This window comes from Rattus norvegicus, chromosome 3 (assembly GCF_036323735.1).
Source record: "Rattus norvegicus strain BN/NHsdMcwi chromosome 3, GRCr8, whole genome shotgun sequence".
Lineage (NCBI taxonomy): Eukaryota > Metazoa > Chordata > Mammalia > Rodentia > Muridae > Rattus > Rattus norvegicus.
Window position 1 is genome coordinate 47,299,836 of NC_086021.1, and position 20,211 is coordinate 47,320,046.

General features: G+C 39.9%; 1 long non-coding RNA gene and 1 other non-coding gene across 3 annotated transcripts; both read left to right on the forward strand.

The window, feature by feature from the left end:
- The first annotated feature begins 86 nt into the window (after positions 1–86).
- LOC120101541 (uncharacterized) lies at positions 87–15,434 on the forward strand. Of its 2 annotated transcripts, none has more exons than XR_010065173.1 (3): positions 87–181; positions 658–1,650; positions 15,073–15,434. It is a non-coding gene; the product is annotated as an uncharacterized LOC120101541 (long non-coding RNA). The 2 variants fall into 2 exon arrangements; XR_005502136.2 differs by having other exon boundaries at positions 90–148.
- LOC120102048 (small nucleolar RNA SNORA17) lies at positions 6,221–6,351 on the forward strand. The gene has a single exon (XR_005503084.1). It is a non-coding gene; the product is annotated as a small nucleolar RNA SNORA17 (small nucleolar RNA).
- Positions 15,435–20,211: the final 4,777 nt, after the last annotated feature.

Below are 20,211 nucleotides of genomic sequence, written 5' to 3' on the forward strand. Positions count from 1 at the left end.
GTCACAGGTGAGGCAGGTACAGGATAGAAGGAGGCCTGTCATTGGAGGAGAAGGAAGAATGGGCGGGAGAGAAGTTTGAAGGAAGAGGAGGAGACTAAAGGGGAGAGGAGGAGAGGGGCTGAGAAGCCGTGGCAGGACAAGATGGCAGGTGATGTTAAGATTCTGCTCTGTGTATTTACAGGTTGTTATTAATGTTCTCAAGGGATGTATAGTACCGGGCATTGTATGTTTAAGTGGGCAATTATATCTTACCAATTGGATCTAAGATTATTGTGTTGTGTGTTCTTTTATGTGAGGGTTTGAGTGTAGGAAAGTGTGCGGCTGGTATGTGTTTCCGCCAAGATAATCTAGCAGATATCTGGGCACCGTGGTACAGAGCTAGCGGGGTAAAAGACACCGTTACTCTTTATTATTATTATATTTTTACAACAACATTAAGATCCTATGGCTAAGGAGTTCAAAGGTCATAAGGTCAAAGTTGAAATTGTTATTTGGCCCCATAGTACGACTGTCTAACTGCCCACAGGACAGATTGAGCTCAGGTATAGTCAGAGATATTTTTCTCTGCAGTGGGCAGCAGTCAATGCAATGCTACCTAATGAAACAAAATGCTAAGAGGTACTCATTACTCAGTCACAAATCAGAAATTTCTTTCAGCCCTCTGATGTTTTCTGCACATGGTGTTGCTGTTCCGCTGAGATGAAGCTACAACAGCTGTGGTTCCCAGCACAAGATCAAAACATCCAAAACTCCTGCATAGATCAGGACGAGCTAAGTGATATTTCACCCTCTCTTTAAGACAAGCTTAATCCACTCTAGTTATTATAATTGTCTATTTCATGGTGTACAAGTCTTCAATAGGTAGCAAAGGGATTTCCTATCAGAGGAAATTCTGTCAAATAAAATGAATTCCTTGTAAACTAAATTTTAACGAAAAGGTTACATATTTCTTTAGTGCTTTTTTTTTTAATTGCATGGAAAAGTATCCTTCTAGTCCATTCATTACAAAGTACAATGACTGAAGCAATTGTTTCCGTCACAGGGGTAGTGACCAGAGCCCTTCTCAATACTAATGTACATTATACCTGTACACCATGAAGTCACAATGTACAAGTCAATCTTGACTCCACTTTGATGTATTTCCTTCAAAACTTCTTAGTTATTTCTCTCGAAATACTGGGATATATTTTGGAGCTCTATTACTTCTCATTTTAGCATAATTTGTTCCTATTTAATCTCTCCTATAAGGATGATGAACATCTGAAAGTGATTAGATGGAACAGAGTAGGGGAACGAGGCACAGAGAACCATTTCACATCGTCTGATGCCCACTGATTGAGCAAGTTTTCCTGTTTCCTTGGCTATGCTTTCTGTGAGTTTGCTTTTCTGTACATGCAGTCCTGTAACTAGGCAGAACACTGGCAACTATGGCAACACTGCCCTTCTCAAAGAAAAAGAACAGAATTCAGTAACCCCTGGATCCTGTGACATAGCCCAGTCCTGCAGTGAGAAGTGACTGTGTCCTTTACTGTCTGTTGTAATCTCCATGGTCTGTTTCTTCCAATATCCACCTCACAATGATTTCACCAAATGGAAAAGTGTAGAAGCTATTTAGAGAGGTCCACCAAATGAGAAATTCTGTGAACTCAGGTGAGTTAAGTAATGAGCTGGGCCAAACCATCACAGCAATTGTTCAGATCAGACCCAGAGCTATGCAATATCCACTTGCAGAAACAATTTCCAAACAGGAAAAGAGGCTCACTGTCTTTGTCGCAGTGTGCTCCTCTATGAAAACATTTCTTTAAAAATCGACAGTTGTTGTATCTGGAATTATGGGGGAAACTTACACACAGAATGAATGAAATTAGAGCCAAGTGTCTGATTTTCAGAGTCAAGGAATTTCCCAGACGATGCTTTGAAGAAGCTGAGGCTATTTTTGTTTGTTTTGTTTTGTTTTTTCCATCATCACTGATTTTTTTCTTTCTTTGCCTTATTTCTTGTAGCTTTGTACTCTGTTTGTGTAGCTGTGGTCAAATACTTTTTGAGTCAGGAGGATGGACAGCAGTGTCTATTCTAGCAGTGGACGGAGTGTGAAGCTGCGGGTCTCAGTTATTCCCCCCAACCCCCACCTTTTCTCATAGATTGGTCTTCTGCCATGCTGTTCACACAGTGAGCTTGTTCTGGAATACCTCTCAAGTCTTCAGCTGTCTGTCTGGAGAAATCCCCTGTCAGGCTGAGAACTCTACCCTAGTAGTTAGCAATCTGTGAAAAGCCTGGTCGTCCTGTGTCCAGCTGTTTCATTTTATGTGGAGAGACATTGTAGAAGGTATCCTGAGTTTCCTTTTGGTTCCCATCCCATGGTGATGACTTTCTAAACGTTATGGCTTGAATGAAGACTTTTGTCATGATCCCTCCCCACCTGTGGGCCTCGGTAGTAATTTACAAATTGTCTGTTAATGTCATTTCACACAAGTTTTTTTTTCTTTAGCTGGTGATGTGCATATTTCCTCAAGAACAAGTTGTGACCACCCTGGCATCTTTGTCCATGGCAGGTTCTTCAGTAGACATAATGAAGGCCTTTACCACATTGTCTTTTAGAAAGTGAAACTAGCTTCATGTCTTGCCTCATAGACATGTGAACTTGACTATGAAGTGTAACCCCTTTGAACTCAAGTTATTATTACTTGATATACCACCAAAGGAATAAAATAACACCTATTCTATATTATTAAGAGAATGAAGAAAAATTATTAAAGAAATTTAAGACGTTTTTGAAAGTTCTGTGTATATAACAGGTAAGATAATGATCACGCATAAACATTAACAGTTTACTCTCAACACTTTGCTTCTATTACAACTTAATCCTGTCAAAATCCCCGAGTCTAAGAAAATAGTCAGTCTCCACTGTAGGGCTAGTTATTCTTATAATCTTTCAATAGTTTGGCAGGGATCTGGGTCATTTAGACTTTATCACTTCATGGAGCATTACTGTCTCAACTACCCAGAGAACCTTGGTTATTGTAGAAAATATTTAATCCCAATCTAGAGTTTCTACTCCCCCTTTGACCATTTAGTTCCATGGTAAAGGACACACACAAAAAATTTATATTTATAATAAGCCTTAATCACCACAAGAGATGGGCAGAAATCTATTCTCTATTTTATTATGTGTATTTTCAAGCCAATAATCCCATTATATAATGTGCCATGTTTCGCCTCGGCTTCTCTTAACTCCAATTAGCCAATCTCCATGGCCACTATTTTAAAATTTTTACCCCACAGAGGATTCTCCTCTCTATACTTACCTACCTTGTGGTTCTCTTCTGACCCCAAGCCCAGAAAGCCTAAACCCTGCCTATGCCTTTTCTGTCAAGCTATTAGCCATCCATATCCACCAATCAATGATATCCTGGGGGCGAGGCAGGGATACATCGCCTAGGTCTACATGTGATCTCTAGGAACAACTAGTATTTAGCTTAGCAAAAGGCCACACCTCAACATTGAATGCTCCTAAATGACTTAGCCCAGGGAGTCTCCCATAGCTTAGAATTTACAATCTGCTTTCTAGTCTTGAACTACCAACACATATATCAGTGGTGCAGACTTGAAATTCTTTCCATCAGAAGTCACTTCTCATAGGGTCAAGTCCAGGCACTGGCTGACTTTGGAGTAAGAACATGAGGAGACGCCTTAATGCTGTTGAGCTGCCTTTGTTCATTTCCCATCTGACTGACTAGGACAGAAGGTTCAGGATGTACGAACTACACCAATCTTTACTTGAGCATTGTCAGATATATGTGTTTGGCAAGTCATTTCAATCTCTTCATTCTTGCTCCCTAATTTTAAAATGGAGGGAATAATCAGAACTTCATATGCTTAGGTAGATTTGAGCAAACACACACACACACACACACACACACACAGAGAGAGAGAAAGAGAGAGAGAGAGAGAGAGAGAGAGAGATTCATATATACATATATATGTATTTATGTATATACATATATATTCTACTCAGAACCTAGGAAATATGTGTAACTGATGACAAGAAACACAGAGAGATTTGAGAAAAGTTTGATCTTTATTCATTTTTTCAATTAAACTGAACACTTGTATCTAAGAAGTATCTAATGACTGCCAACTACCACAAGGAAGGCATTGTCCAGCATTGCAAAAGCATCAATAATGTGATTTTATAAGTATTTCTTTAATAAAGAATGGCAGTGTGGTTGAGAAAATGAACTCAGTTCTGGAGGCCAGTGCAGAGGTTGCCTGACAAATACCAGTGAGCAGACTACTTTATACCAGTCTAAAAAGTAAATGTTGATAGACAACCATCTGCCCTTCTGACTGCATATGCGTTTTTAATGTCAAGGTAAGCAGATATTTCAAGGTAAAGAATAGAATTAACTTACTGTTGACTTTCTTTTCTGTATTAAGCAAAATGACATTGAGAGAATTCTACTTAAGAATAAATCAAAAGCAAGCATTTTTATCTTAAGAAATATATTCATTTGGTATATGACTTTAAAACTATCATTTCTGTTACTACTTATATTCATTTCTTTCAAGACTAAACAACATTTTAAATTAATTTTACAGTTTCCTTCTATTTGAAGCAAAATAATTTTTTAATACAGATGGAATAATTTTTTTCTTTGTAAGGAAGATAAGTACACTGAAGACTAATATTGAAGACATAGTATTGAAGACTGCACCTAGGCTCTGGCTAAGCTGATTAGCATGTAATGAGTATGTTTTGGAAATAGAACTTGATAGTCTCAAAGTACTTTCCACTTTAATGGCCCAAAGGTTTTAGAATAGGAATACAATGTAGGTTGGAGAACTTGTTGATGATGAACAGACTTATGATGGCAAAATGATAACATGCTTAGTTAGTATCCCTTATAATAGAGTAAAGATAAATTGGTTTAGAATTTTTTTTCTTTTCTTTTTTTTGGAGCTGGGGACTGAACCCAGGGTCTTGCGCTTGCTAGGCAAGCGCTCTACCACTGAGCTAAATCCCCAACCCCTGGTTTAGAATTTTTAAGTGTGCATGCAAAACAAACAGCATCAGTCTTACCTGACTACCTGCTAGGCATGTGGTTTCTAAGCATACACCCAAGCCAGTAGCTGCATAGTGAGAAACTCTGGGCTGAAAAACGCAGCGATGTGTTCTTGACATGATGTGTTCTGCTTATTGAAGTTTCACGAGAAAGAATTTTTGGAAGAAGTGATATAATATAACTGACTATAAATTTGTTAGAGAATGTGTCTCCAATTATTAGCTCTCATGAAAGTAATCTTGAAAATAACTTTGGCCTACTAAGTAATTATGAATCATTAACGAGGAAAAGAAAGTACAAAATTTCACTTTAAAAGAAATTTTCTATAGTAGGAGAAATGTGGCTAGTGATTGATCTGCACAAACTTTTGAGTTACTTGGCTACTTTTACGTTGAAGCCAAACAGCTATATATAAAGCCAATATAACAGATATATAAATTTGCCATTTTCTATGCAACAAACTGTTGGGGTCTACCTTGAAATTTTAAGAACCAAGCAGTAGTACCTGCAGTGTTACCTGGACAACTGGTGATTGATCTTATTTGACCTCTCTTTATACACTGTATTAGTCATTATGTTAAAAAATGTACATTCATTGCTTTAACAAAGCGCCAGAGGCTGGTTACTGGAAAGACAAGGCACATACTTAACCAATAGTTTTAGATGCTCAGGAGCCTGAAATCAACACTGGGTCAGCTCTGAGTGGTCACTACTGAGTGTGTTTCCTCATTCCAGATGGCAATGTTGGCAACAGGTTCAGCAGCCATCAAAAGCATAGAAACCTAACTAGAGTCGGTCAAAATGCCCCCACCTAGTTTGAGCATAGGGCACTAATTAAATCACTAGAGACCTTTCAGTTTTCCTCACCTCCCAAGGAGCCACAACTGCATCACCACCACCACACTGAGAGCCATACTGACAAGAACAATATGAATCGACAGTGAGAACCCAATATCCGAACCACAGTACACATAGCAGATGATGAGGTAAGCGGTTGACTGATGACCAGACTCTGGTCACACTTATCTTTCCAGTGAGAGTCTTCCTACAGAGATTTTTGAATTGGTTCCTACACACTCAGTGTGAATTGGAAGAGAAATTAGGAAGGTATGTGGAAAAGGATGAAAAAGCCGTAAGTACTTAAAACTAGAAAATCACCTACCCCTAGAAGCCTTGCAGGTGTGGCTGCTATGTCACATGTGCGTCAGTAGATGGCAAAGGAGAGACAGGCTATGTCTATGCTTGTGTTCTGTCCTAGGGACATCTGAACGATTAGTAGCCTAACAGTCCTTGAAAAAAATCTAGCATCAATCAACCACCAGCCCAGTGCCAGGGGGCTCTGACTGGGGTCTAACTTGAGATGACCACCAGTCTCCACATTGGAGCCACATAGGCTCCCATGGCTTCCAGGACTGGGAGCAAGCCAGAGACTCAAGAACCCCACCTGGCATTTAGGGTCCAGGTCAGGAGTGAGAACTTCGGCAAGTTGGGCAAGGAAGCAGCAAGCCCAAGATGATCACCAGACGGACACCATAGGGTCTGGACAGAGAGTTAGTCTGAGATGACCACAAGTTGGACACTGAGCCGGCCTGGAAATGCATATATGAGCAGGGGACACCACTCCTAAAAACAATCCAGAGACTGAACATTCAGAGACCCCCAAATGCTTCAAGAGGAGCAAAGAAATGAAAAAGAATCAGAAGGATGTGGGCACCATGAAGAGAGGCAAAACTAGAGGACTGAAGGTAGCAAGGAACAGCCTCATGTAAGTCATTGTTGATGACTCTTGGAACCATGGCAGTGTCCTGGTTAGGTCTGCAACCAGGGTACATGTCTGAGTCTGTGGCTCTGAAGCAGTAGGGGTCTGTTACCACCAAAGGCTAGGGTAACATCTCTGGTCTAGGCTGCTGATCTATAACATGTTAGTATCTGATGACTGCGAAAACTGGGCCTACCTCTCACGGGGTAGGATGGGGGAGCTGGCCTTGGAGACCTGATAGTAGGTGAGCTGCTCTGGTCCATGGCCAACTGTAATACTTAGAATAGCGGCTCTACACATTGCAAGAGGTACAGGTAGCCAGCCAGAGTATGCAAGCGTGGGAGACCTGTCCCTATTACTCATTTCCCTTATGACAGTGTGGACAAGGGGGAGATATGCTCTTTCCTGTTGACCCCCACCTTCTGGCCATCCACCTGTATGCTATGTAATCGCATCATCATGAGAGAGAGCCCCTCTTCTCCCTTTTGCCCTTGCTCCCTGCAGCAAGCAGGATAGTTTCCCTGACAGGGTAATGAAAGCTGGCTCTGCTCTGCCCCTCTCCTGCTGCAGCACTTAGGAGAACAGGCCTAACACCTCACCTGGGCAGCACAGTAGATCTAACCCTGATGATAGGAACACTGGTGAGGCAGTCCTGGGGATGAGATTGTAGTTGAGATGGCCCCACCATTTGTCTGTCATTCAGTGACATGGACGAAGGAGAGCTATCACTACCCTCTTGCCCCTTGCTGCTGGTGACAGGAAGGAGAGGTGGCCTTGAGATCATGAGAGCGAGAGTGAGTAGTCTCTCACCTACTGTGGTACTTGAGAGAGGACTGCTCTTTGCCTGGACGGAGCTGAGCCAGACCCAAGGATATGAATGTGGGAGAGCCAACCCTGCCTCTTGTCTGCTGGCATGGATGCGGGAGAGATGGCCCTCCTCCCCTATCTTGTCCCTCAGCATCTATAGCAGCCCAGAGAGCTGACCCTGGGTCATGAGACTGAGACTGCTTTGTGGTGGGACTGCTATGTCCTTGAAAACTTTTGCTCCAAAAATTAGACCTATAAAACCGCACACTGTGCTTAATTGAAGTCCCTTTTACCTTATATGAGAAATTGCATCAGGCCCTAAAGTTACTCATGATAATTACAAGAGTGGAAAATTAAAAAGCATTTGGGAATAAGATAGAGAGGCTGATTGATATCTCCCCTGGGACAATTAACACACATTCCCTTCCTGTGTTTCTTAATAGGACATAGGAAAGCAATACTGTGTGTATAGTGTCCCAGGAAGGGTTGGAAAGCAGGATTAAATATTCCATAGGTAGTTTTCTCTTAGGAAAGTGAAATGTGCTTTTCCTGTACATTTAATTAAGCTCGTTTGGATAACTTTTATGAAGTCACTCTAAATTTCTGTTTATATCTGTAGCGTTGATTCTCTAGTCACCATCCTAACCTCCTCCCATACATTCAGGGGAATAGATTGGTTTAGATGAGAATACCAGTCAGCCAGGATGTGCTGCTGCCACGGTGCCGCAGCACACAACCTTTATATTATCACTGCAAATTAGCAAAATTAAACCACAAATTTTCTTGGATTTCAGATAATAACATAAAGAAGCATTGTATCACTTGCTAATCCAAAAAGTTATATATATATATATATATATATATATATATATATTAACCAAGTCAAATAATACACAGTGCAAGCTAGAGTTCTGGGAAAGTGCAACGTGCAGGAAATTCTCCTGCTTCCCCTCATTTCCTCGGGTGAAACATAAAGTCATTTCTCCTGACGGTGTCCGTAGTGTACCATCTCTCAAGGTCCTAAATCTAAGGTTGACTACCACTTTCCAAAACTCTCCACAATTGGAAAAGAACTGCAGGAACCATAGCTGCCCAAGAGCCCAACTGTGCGGGACAGCCCTGGGCATCATGGATTTCCAGAGCCGGTCTAGACAGGATCGTGCATAGAGCAGTGGTGATTCTGTCAGGCTGTCTGAGAGCAGCCAGCTCTTTCTGAGTTTCTTTTTCCTTCCTACATTTGATGATTTTAAACTCGGTTCACCAGAACAAAGCATGAGGAAGCATTTCAGCCTGTCAGCTACTGGATACTCCCAAAGGCATTCACCTTCTTTTAGCAGAGTGGATGATTCTAACAGAAGGCTGTGTGAACTCCAGTGTAAGCCTAAAGGAAATTACAATCTTATTGATAAGTCAACCGGAAATTTGGGCTTTGCTAAAATTTGACAATTTTTATCCAGAGATTTTATCATCATCATAACAATTACAACTTTACGATTTCTCTTCCCAAATAGGCAATTCCATATATAGTACAACAATGAATATTTTGATATCTTCAGATATGTATTTTGTAACTAAAGTTTATAATGTTTTATCACACTGGTGCGCTAACTCATAATTTAGCAAATTGGAAACTTAGGAGGCATATAGAGCATCCTATGGAAGTTCCTTCCCATCTTGCTAGAAACAGAGTTTGGCATTTAATATGATCTGCTTAACACTTGCTGCTCAGACCACAGCGTGCATTTTGTATGCCAAAGAAAAAGCAGAAACACTTGTGAAATAAGACAGAAATCTCTCTATTATACAGTCTCCACAGTGATTTTTACGTGTCAAGAACACTGTAGGAATGACCATGTTGATGCTGGGCTCGTTTCTGTCTGGATTATCCAAAAATCTTCAGCTTATTGTTATTAGCACGGTATGTGCTCCCTATTTTGAATTAAAATGTATTATACTCCTCCATAACTTTAAAGAAAATTTTAGACTTAAAATGGAGTGACAAAACACTGTTAAATATTTCTCTCTCTTTTCCCAGATTTGTGTTAATTATAATAAAAAAGAAACGTAGTGTACGGTTGGATATCAAATTAATCTCACTTCACCAGTAGGAATTAATGTCCAAAACTTACAGAGGTTACAAGAGTTGTTATACTTTTCTCCTCTCAGTAGCATCATCGTGATAGCTGGCTTTGATTTTCTAATTGATGGGACTTAGACTCACACAGGGACCACATCTCTGAGAGTGTCTGTGAGAGCATTGTCAGAGGGAATTAACTAAGGGCATAGACCCACCCTCTCTAAATGGGTTTAAGCGGTCTGCGGAAAAGCCTTGTCTCTTGTCCATCTTCTGTCCTCTTCTGAGCATATTTGTCTCTGAGGATTGTATCCTGCAGTAACTGACACTCAGCTATAAACCCCTGTTGGGTAAGCCAATGTAATAAGCCATTTTTTTCATAATAAATACATCTACAGTCAATTTGTTCTGTTCCTCTAGAGAACTCTGCCTAATAATATAATTTAAAACTAACATAATCCAGGATCTAACCCACATAAGATCTGCTGAAGAGTTCAAACTACTGAGGGATATTCTATCTAGTAAGCATCAAATTTCCAGAGTCCAGAATGAGTGTTTCAGGATTAGATGTGGGGGAGTGAAGGGGGTATATAGCCATAAGAATTGGGTATATAGCCCCAAAACTTTTGATTCAAAATTTGTCTTGTGTGCAAGGAGTGCAGTTATGGGGGATGGTGCAGAGACTGGGGGAATGAGGAACCACTACCTGGCCCATCTTGAGACCCATCGCATGGGCAAGCACCAGTTCCTAACACCAGCAATAATACTCTGCTACACTTGCAGACAGAAGTCTAGCATGACTGTCCTCTGAGAGGATACCCAGTAGTTGACTCAGATGGATACAGACACTGACAGCGAAACAGTAGATGGAGCTTGGGGAATAAAAGGAAGAATAGAAGGAGGAAGGATTGTAGTCCTTAAGAGATCAGGAACTCGACAGGAAGACTACAGAGTCATCTATCTAACTTGGACCCTGTGGCTGTCAGAGACTAAACCACCAACTAAAGAACTTTCCGAGGCTAGACCTGGGCCACTCCATACACATGTAGTAGATAAGCAGCTTGGTTTTCTCATGGATCCTGAACCCTAGCAGGAGCTATCACAAAAGCTGTTGCCTCTCCATAGGATATGTTATTGGAGCTGGACTGCCTTGTCTGGCCTCAGTAGAGGAGGATGCTCCTAGCCTCACAGAGACTTGAAGTGCCTAAGTTGCAGGATTCCCAAGGGGTGCCCACATAGTCAGAGGAGAAGAGAAAAGGAATGGGGAAAGGATTGTGGAGGGGGTGACACAGAGGGGGAGTGAGGAGGAAGAAAAATGAATAAAAAATATTAATAATAAATTAAAAATAAAATTAAAAGAAGAGTAACACGGTCCAGAATGCAGCTCACATAAGATCTGGTTTTGAGTTCAAATTTCTGTAGTATATACTATCTAGTAATCATTTGTTCTAATTTTATCTTTGAAAAATATCAATTTTGATCCATCTTCATAATCTTGACACTTTTGAAGTGTGTGGTTAGCCACATTTTAAAACGACACCCATTCTGCTTTGTTGTTGGTGCTTTGTTTGTTTGTACATAAACTGGTATTTTATTACCCTTACATTTTCACAGTTAACCTTATTATTTCCAGAAATTTCTGTAACATATGCAACAGGTGTCTGTGCTTCCCACACAAAGGATGTGCCTATCATGGCAATACATTTATTCATGTACTCATATTTGCATATATTCATCGTGATACCCAACTTGATGATTTAGATCAGGCAGTGTTTCTTAAAACTAACTATGACAACGCTATTTTTTTTTTCTTTTTGTACTTGAGCCTACATGAATATCCTGTTTCACCCACTAGTTTTCACCCAGTAACTTTAGTTTGCACCTAGGAATATACTGGATATAAATATTATGATGACTGATGGCTTTCTTATAGACCCACTATTTCAACTATGTAGTTTAACCAGTACATATCAGTGAATATGTTATTTCTGTTTAAGCTTTTACCACTAATTTTAGTTTGCACCTAGGAACTTACTGGATATAAATAACATTATTAGGACAAATGGTTGGATTATAGCCCTTTTATGTCAACTATGTAGTTTACTTCAGTGAATATATGAAATGTCTTTGTTTGATTAATTTATTATGTTCCTAATTATTAACTGTTAATTTCTGTTTACCAATTTGTTAGTTATATTTTACTAGAGCCCTTTAAAATATCTGCTATTGTTAACTTCAATTCATTTTCCCTTTCCTCAACTTTTGGCACTGTAAGATACTACAGGCTTCCTCTTTAACTCTATCCCCCTGTCCCCTTTCCTTTTTCCTTCCCAAATATTTCTGTTATTTTTGGAGCCAATCAGTTTTAAAATAACATTTCAAAAACCAGTATCTAGTAACTTACTCTTTCTGTCCCTACTGCTATCAATGGATTCATTATAGAATTTCAATGAAAGCTATATTATTATTAGGCAATTGTTCCTAAAAAAAGATGACCATTATCCTAAATCTTAGGTATGGGCATGTTCTAATCTAGCACTTTCTGTTGAGTATTAACAGACATTGTGTTGTGGTGAAATTCTACTGCCTGATATATCATACAAAACTTAGACATCCTACTCAAAGATTCACAATATATTCTACTGGAGAAAATTTTGAAGAACTTAATAAGGAAAGTAAACTTACTTGCCAAAAGTTTAGAAAAATTTTAACTCAGCAACATGGCTGCCCTAGCAAGGGATCACATACAAAGAACTTCTAGGTCAGTGTGATACTCCTGGAACAACACACCATTAATTGTTCTCCCTGGATTACAGACACATCATTAGCACACATATTTAATCCCAAACAATGTGGGTAATGCTAGTATGTAGAAGGAAGGAACCATATTTCAGTGACATACAATTGAGGGCCAGACAAAGTAATGAATCAGAGAAAGACTTTCAAAGAAGGAGTCAGAAATAGGATATTCCCAACTCAAATGAGAAGAGACAGGAAATAGAGGCTAATTAAGAGAGGGTGATGGTTTCACTGGGACAGTTTTACAAAGACAAGCTTCAGGTGAAGATAGAATGAACCAGAGAATGAGAAGGAGCCAGAAGATCAGACTAGATTGCCTGAGTGAGTTTGAGGGCAAGCAGAGCAATTTGGTGAGAATCCAAGAGAAGCCAGTCTGAGTCAGTCTGAAGTCAGCATGTGGAAGAGTTTGAGCAGGAACTGATGAGTTGAACCAGTCAGCAAAGTTGAGAAGAGCTAGAAGGGGTGAATTTATTTAGCAGTAAGCCTCTGAGACCACAATCACATTGGGTAAATAAAAGTTACTTTTATACAGTGGCACCCAGAGATTAGCTTAAAAACACTATCCCACCTTTTCTGCAAAACTTTGACCAAATCCAGCAGCAGGATGAGTATTGTTTGAAAATTAGATTAGAAAATGTCTTTTCAAGCAAAATTTAAGTCTTATCTTCTAAGAATCATCTTGCTTAGTGAGCTGCTGGTTATAAGATACATCAATTCTGATTCTGTGGACTAAGAACCTAACGTGGTGTCTAATATGGTCATCATACATTCACTGAAAACTGGGAATGAACTAGTTATTTGCAGCCACACTCAAATCTCTCTGTCCCTCTCTTTCTCTCTACCCTGGTTCTTGCTCAGAGTTCCAGGAAATATAAAGGCAATGACAATATTTTTAACCTTCTCTTATAAAACACTCTGACTTGTAGACATTCATCTTCTTTGAATCCAGAACTCACATTTATAGTTCCATTTATTTTGCAAGGAGAAGACAGAAACAGGTTTTAAAATAGCATTCAGAATTCTTGAAAATAGGGATTCATTTAACAAATATATTAAGTGGCAAAGTATATTTTGAACATAAAGATTACAAAATAACTTTGATTTGACGTGATGTAAATGTACTCTCAGAGGCTTACTCTTGAATAAGTTCACCATTTCTAGCTCTTTCTGACCTCTGTTTGGGTGGTTCAACTCAGCTGCTTTGGCTCAAAGTCCTCTCTACAAGCTGACTAACTCAATTTGGCTACTCTCCATTTTTCACTGAATTGATCTGCTTAGCTTGAAACTAGCTCTGTCAATGTATTCTAATCTTCTGGTTCCTTCTTATTTTATGACTTCGCCTCCTTCTTCTGACCTTTGCTAAACTGTATGAACTCAACAAACTCAACTCCGGTGCATTTCATTCAATGCAACGACTCCCAACTGACTGACCTCACTTTCAGTTTTGGTCTTAAACAACTTCTCTTTCTTGTACTGTTATGATGAGAATTGGGCTTATCATATTGTATGGAGCCCAGTCTTATCAAAAGCAATTCTCCAATTTTGCTCCCCCGTTTTGTCAACAGGATTAATCCAGGTTCACATTTTCAGGCTTATGGTTCTGCTTCTACCCTATTTTCAAATATTTTCTGTTCAACCAGTAAAAGAATGTAAAACTTCCTGATTTCTTAACCACAGTGCCTGAATTGTAAAAATATGTAGCTAATTTCTTGACAAGCCCTCATTAACTGCATCTTTTTTGTTCCCTTATCATCTTGAGCCCTAAAACAAATTTCTAGAATGATGAATTGAGAGGTTTTGACTCTGGACTGAATGTCTAAGGGGATGAGTTAAGGGCTTTGAAGACAGGTGTCCTAGAATATGACCAGTCTCCAACAGATATCCCCTTGCTTAACTCTTAATGCTACCTATGAGTGGATGAATGGTGAGCTCAACAAGCCTACCTTGTTTAGTCATTATATCATTTAAATAAAGAATACAGCTTCCCCTTGGGGATGATGTTTAGATTCTGAGTTGACCACATTCCTGAGACCTTACAAAATAAAGCATTTTAAATTTTTTTTATTTATTCACTTTGCAACCCAATATCAGCTATTCCTCTCCTACAAGTATACCATCATACAAGTACTCCCTCCATTTCAACTTCTCCTGCTGTGTTGAAAAGGAGAAGCTCCCCTTTGGGTATCTTCTATCACTAAAAACCCTACCACCACCCCAAGTAACCATTAAAGTGGAAGAAAAGATGATAGATATTTATATTAACACAGGACCAATTCTCAGTCCTGCAACAAACTGAAGGACTCATGACCAGTCAGAAGGCAATAGTCCAGGGATCTACTGAATCTACATCATATACCTGGATCAAGGAAAGTGCTGTGGACCTCAGAATAAGTACTATTACCCATTCTTTCATAGCCATCCCCAACTGTCTATATCCTCCAATGGGCAGAGATTTATTGCATAAATGAAGAGCTCATATTGTATTCCAAAGAGAGAGGATTATAGTAAAAAAATGTTTTAACTAGATCCCCTTCCAATATCAATGTCTTTTTATCTCTTCTCTCCTACAGACAAATGCCAGAATCAGATGGCTTCCTTATTAGGAGACTGGCATTGGAAATTTCCCCATGTATGAACAGGACCTATCCTCCAAGAGCTGGCAAAATGTGTGGACACCCATCATCCTAAGGCTGAAACCCTGGACAGACAAAATCCCTGTCAAACAATAACCCATGTCACTGGAAGTAAAGGCTGGCATCACTGAACATATTGCCCATCTGATGGAGACTGGGATCTTGGTACCTTTCCAATTTCCCTGGAACACCCCCTGTTGCCAGTTTCCAAGCCTGGCACCAATGACTATTGCCCAGCACAGGATCTCTGAGAAATAAACAAAAGAAGTGAGGATATCCATCCCACATTTTCAAACTCAGATAATTTCTTCAGTATGCTCCCTAGTCCCAGAGGCAAATCTACTTTGTCCTGGACCTCAAGGATACCTTTTTCAGTATATCTTTAGCCACACAGAGCCAACTTTGCCTTTGAGTGGGCTGATTTAATTTCATGGTTTAATGAGAAACTTACTTGAAGTTGTCTGCCTCAAGAATATAAGAGCTCTCCAACCCTCTTTGATGAGGCTTTACATGCAGACTTGTGGAAAATTTGACAGAATTTTCCTTGGGATTCATTCTACAATGCATAGAAGAACGCCTGATTGCAACAGCCAGCAAAAGAGATGAGAAAGATGACACTGAAGGATTTCTTGAAATCCTGCAGTACCTTGGGTGCCTCATGAGTGCTAGGAAAGCTCACTCAACAGACCACCTACTTGAGATATGATAAAAGATTCCTGTCAATGTTCCCAAAACAGGTCATTCTCGGGATCTCCAAGCCCAAAAGTATAAGAGTTCTTAGGAATGGAGGTCAACTCTACTGCCAACTCTGGATTCCTGATTTGAGGAACTGGCAAAACAAAGGGTGTAGAAGGTACCCCCCAACCCTGCTACACCCCACTTAACAGAAAAAGAGAAGTTTTTTCACAACCATTGTACAAGTTCTTCTGTCAGCACCAGCTTTTTCTTTGCCATACATCTCCAAACCCTTCCATTTTTATGGACAAAAAAGATGGGGTAGCAAAAAGCATGCTCACTCAAGGACTGGTACCATGGAATTGGTCCATGGCCTATATATCTGAGACCTGGTGGCTAGGGTTAGCCACCATCCCTGAAACTTCATTGCTACAAATAGGTTTAGATTAATTGACTCTGGAGCAAAATCTTATCATTATGACCCTCATGCCATCTAACATTTATTAAAAATCATCCCAACCCCACCATCACACTACCAAGGTCTTTTACTGACCCAACCTATGGTGGTTTGAATATGCTTGACTCAGGAAGTAGCAATGTTAGAAAGTGTGGTCTTGTTGGAGGAAGTATGTCATTATGACAGTGGGCTTTGAGACCCTCCTCCTAGCCTTTGGGAGAGACAGTCTTCTCTTGTTGGTTTTTAGATCAAAATATAGAACTCTCAGGTCTTCTATCTCTGCATCTCCCATGACACTGCCATGTTCTTGATGATAATAGAATGAACCTTTGAATTTTTAAGCCAGCCCCAATTAAATGTTGTCCTTTATGGGGGTTGCTTTGGTCATCATGTCTCTACATAGCAATGGAAATCCTAACTAAGACACAGCCTAAGGTAACATTTGCCCAGCTAACAGGACTCAATCCCACATCACTATTTCCAGAGACTGCCTAAGGTCTACTATGTGACTGTATAGAGACAATTGCACACATGCACGGGTTGGAGGCCAATTTAACAGCTGTGCCTTTGGAATCTTCAGGTCTGGAATTAGTCACAAAAGGTGACTATCATGGAGGGAGGAGAGTGGTTACCTAGGTGGCTGTGGTGATACTAGAAAAATATCTGAACCCAGTCACTCCCCACAGGGACATTGGCTCAAAAATCTGAATGTGTAGCCCTGGCCTAGGCCTAGAATATAGAAAAAAATAATAAAGCTGTCAGTATCTACATAAACAGCTTATATGACTTTGCCACCCTCAATGTACATGGGGTCATATATTGGAAGAGAGGTCTCTTTATGGCATGAGGAAAAGCAATGAAGAACAAATTAGAGATCCTAAGGGTTCACTTTACCCTATGGGACCTGAAAATAGTTTCTGTGACACAAGACCCAGGCCACCAGAAAGGGAATTCCAGAGAATGGATGAAGTTGAAAGCAACAGGAGAGCAGATCTTTCCCAATCCCACATTTGCCTGAAACACCAACCTCTTCAGAGGAAAATAACCAATTCTTCCAAAGACTTTCTAACACTTCTACTGAAGAGGGGTGGGAGTTTACCACAGTTGACAGGATTATTCTGCCCCAGGCTCTACTCTGGACTCTAATAAAGCAACTTCATGAGCTTATATACCTCAGCTATGATAAAATGTCAATCCTATTGAAAAACTACCTCATCTCTTTCTCAAACTTAATTTTTCAAGACAATGTTTCCATGTATTTAGTCTGTCTAGCAATTGGGCCTTGGAAACTGGGAAAGACGGAAAGGGGTCTGGCAACTGGGGCTTTTCTGGAAGGTTGACTTCACAAAGGTATGTCCTTGAAGGTTTGGTTACAAATATCTCCTAATTTTCATAGATACTTTTTCAGGATTGGTTGAAGCCTTCCTAACAGCACAAGTAACAACTAAGAGGCTTTTGGATTACATCATTCCTCAGTTTGGAGCACCAGTGACCATTGCTTCAGACAATGGTCCAACCTTTGCAGCTCAAGTTATACAAGAGGTATCCTAAGCATTGGAAATTAATGTAATTAATTACTTACACTGTGTTTACCATCTTCAGAGCTCAGGCCAGGTTGAAAGGATAAATTGGACCTTAAAAGAGACCTTAACTAAGTTAATTTAGAGATTGATGATGACTGGAAGATGCTCTTCTTTACTTTGTTCTAAGTAAGGAATACCTCTTACCTTGAAGGGTCTTAACTGGGGTTTCCATTGCTAAGAAGAGACACTGTTACTAAGGCAATTTGAATAGAAGAAACCAATTAATTTGGGCAGGCTTGAAGTTTCAGAGGTTCACTTCATTATCATCTTGTCAAGACACATGGCAGCATGTAGGCAGACATGATGCTGAAGGAACCAAGATTTTTCTACATTTTGATCCAAACATATCCAGGAAAGGATTCTCTTCTGGAGGAAACCAGGAAGAGAAGGCTTTCATTCCACACTGGGAAGAGCCTGAGCATAAGAGACTCGAATCTCAGCCCCAAAGTGACACACTTCCTACTACAAGGCCATATCTACACCAACAAGGCCACAGCACCTAATACTGACACTCTCTGGCCCAAACATACTCAAACCACCACAAAGGAGTTACTGTGTATGAAATAAAGTTTGGAAAGCTCTCCCTGTTTATCTGAAAATCAGGTCTTAAATGTTGGTAAAAATGTCTAACCTTTTTGCTGAAATCTCTTCAAGTCCTATAAACTGCCCACAACAACATTTATCCATGTCTGAGACATCTCCACTTGATCCCACTTCCATAAGCCTGAGGACTTAGTATGGATAAACATCAGCAGAACAAGATGTTGGGACCCAGATGGGAATCCCCCACATTGTGATCCTGACAATTACTGTGAAGTTTGAAAGCATTTGATCACAGATACACTACTCCCATATGAAACCTGCCTCAATTGAAAGACCAAGGACAAACATCGATGAAAAATCAACTATTCAGTCAGACTTTAGGACCTGCTAAAGCCAGTCTTTCTTTCTGTCTAACTTGGCTGATCCTTATGCTTTTCTCTTGCTCCTTCTGTTTTTCTTATGAACCTGTCATCTGGTACTAGAAACTCTCTGAAACTGAAATGGGGAAGATTATTACAATAATTCTTCCAAATCTCATGTCAATTAATCCTCAGTGTTCATAATGGACTCATGTAAACTCTGGTCAGATCACAGATTCAGTCACCCCTGGAGAGTCCATGGAAGTATAGAATAAAAAGATGGAAAATAGTCTGTCTATCAAACTGACAAAGTCCTAGTAATTCTACATATATATATATATATATACATATATATGTATGTATATATATATATATATATATATATATATACATATATATGCCTTGAAGACAAAGGCAGGGCTCTCAGGTGTTGGGAAGAGAAGGAATTCTATTGTTACTACAGCTCAAACATTACTTGGGAATGGGAATGGGACCCAGGAGCCACAGATAGCTTCATACATGTCAAATTTGCAAAAAAGGAGACCTGTAAGATATCCCACACCTGTAATCTGGTCACTGTTTTATTTAAAAGATGGGATAGATTCCTGCCACATGAATGGAATGATGACTGTACACGAGGCCTCAGAGAATTCTTTAAAAGCCAAGACCCAGTATGCCTTTCACTATCCATTATCTAGCTTTATCTGTTAGAGCAAAGCCCATAGGGCCTTATGGGACACCCAATAGAGGTTCCCTCAAGGCTCAGTACTCTCATGATTTCTTTTGTCACTACTTCCTTGGACACTTGACTTCTCATTCCTTCTCTATTGGAAAGACCAGATTCTCCAACAGGTACTGATATGGCTTTCACTAAAGGGAGCCCCTTGTTTCAGATCAATAATGCCTCTTTGGGGTATTTAAATGCTACAAATCCTAACTTTACCAGACATTGTGGCTTGGTTTAGATCTACAGCCTCCATTTTGCATCATATGGCTAGTAATGCAAGAAGATCCATCTACTTTAACCATAACCACTGCCCCTGTAGGCGACTCTTTCACCCTTTGTCCATGGGAGATCACCCTACCATTAGAGGATTTCAGAGGATCAAGCATCTTTTATGACCGACAAATACCTACTATGTACTTCCCCCTACTGGGTCATTTGCAATGACACATATATTCTCTGACAATAGTTCTTTCTGACGAAACCTAAACTCTACAAGCCTACTAGTGGCAAAAACATCCACTTGGTTTGCTTGTTCATATAGAATTACCCTTGTTTAGGGTATGTCTCAGATGCTAAGTCAACAGAAATATGTATTCTTATAAATACTGTTCCCCAGATTTGATATGAATCTACAGAGGCTAGCCACAAAGACATGGGAATTTATGATGCCAGAATAAAAGAGTAGCTCCCATCCTATTGTCCATGCTAATTGGGAACAGAGTAGGTAGTTCA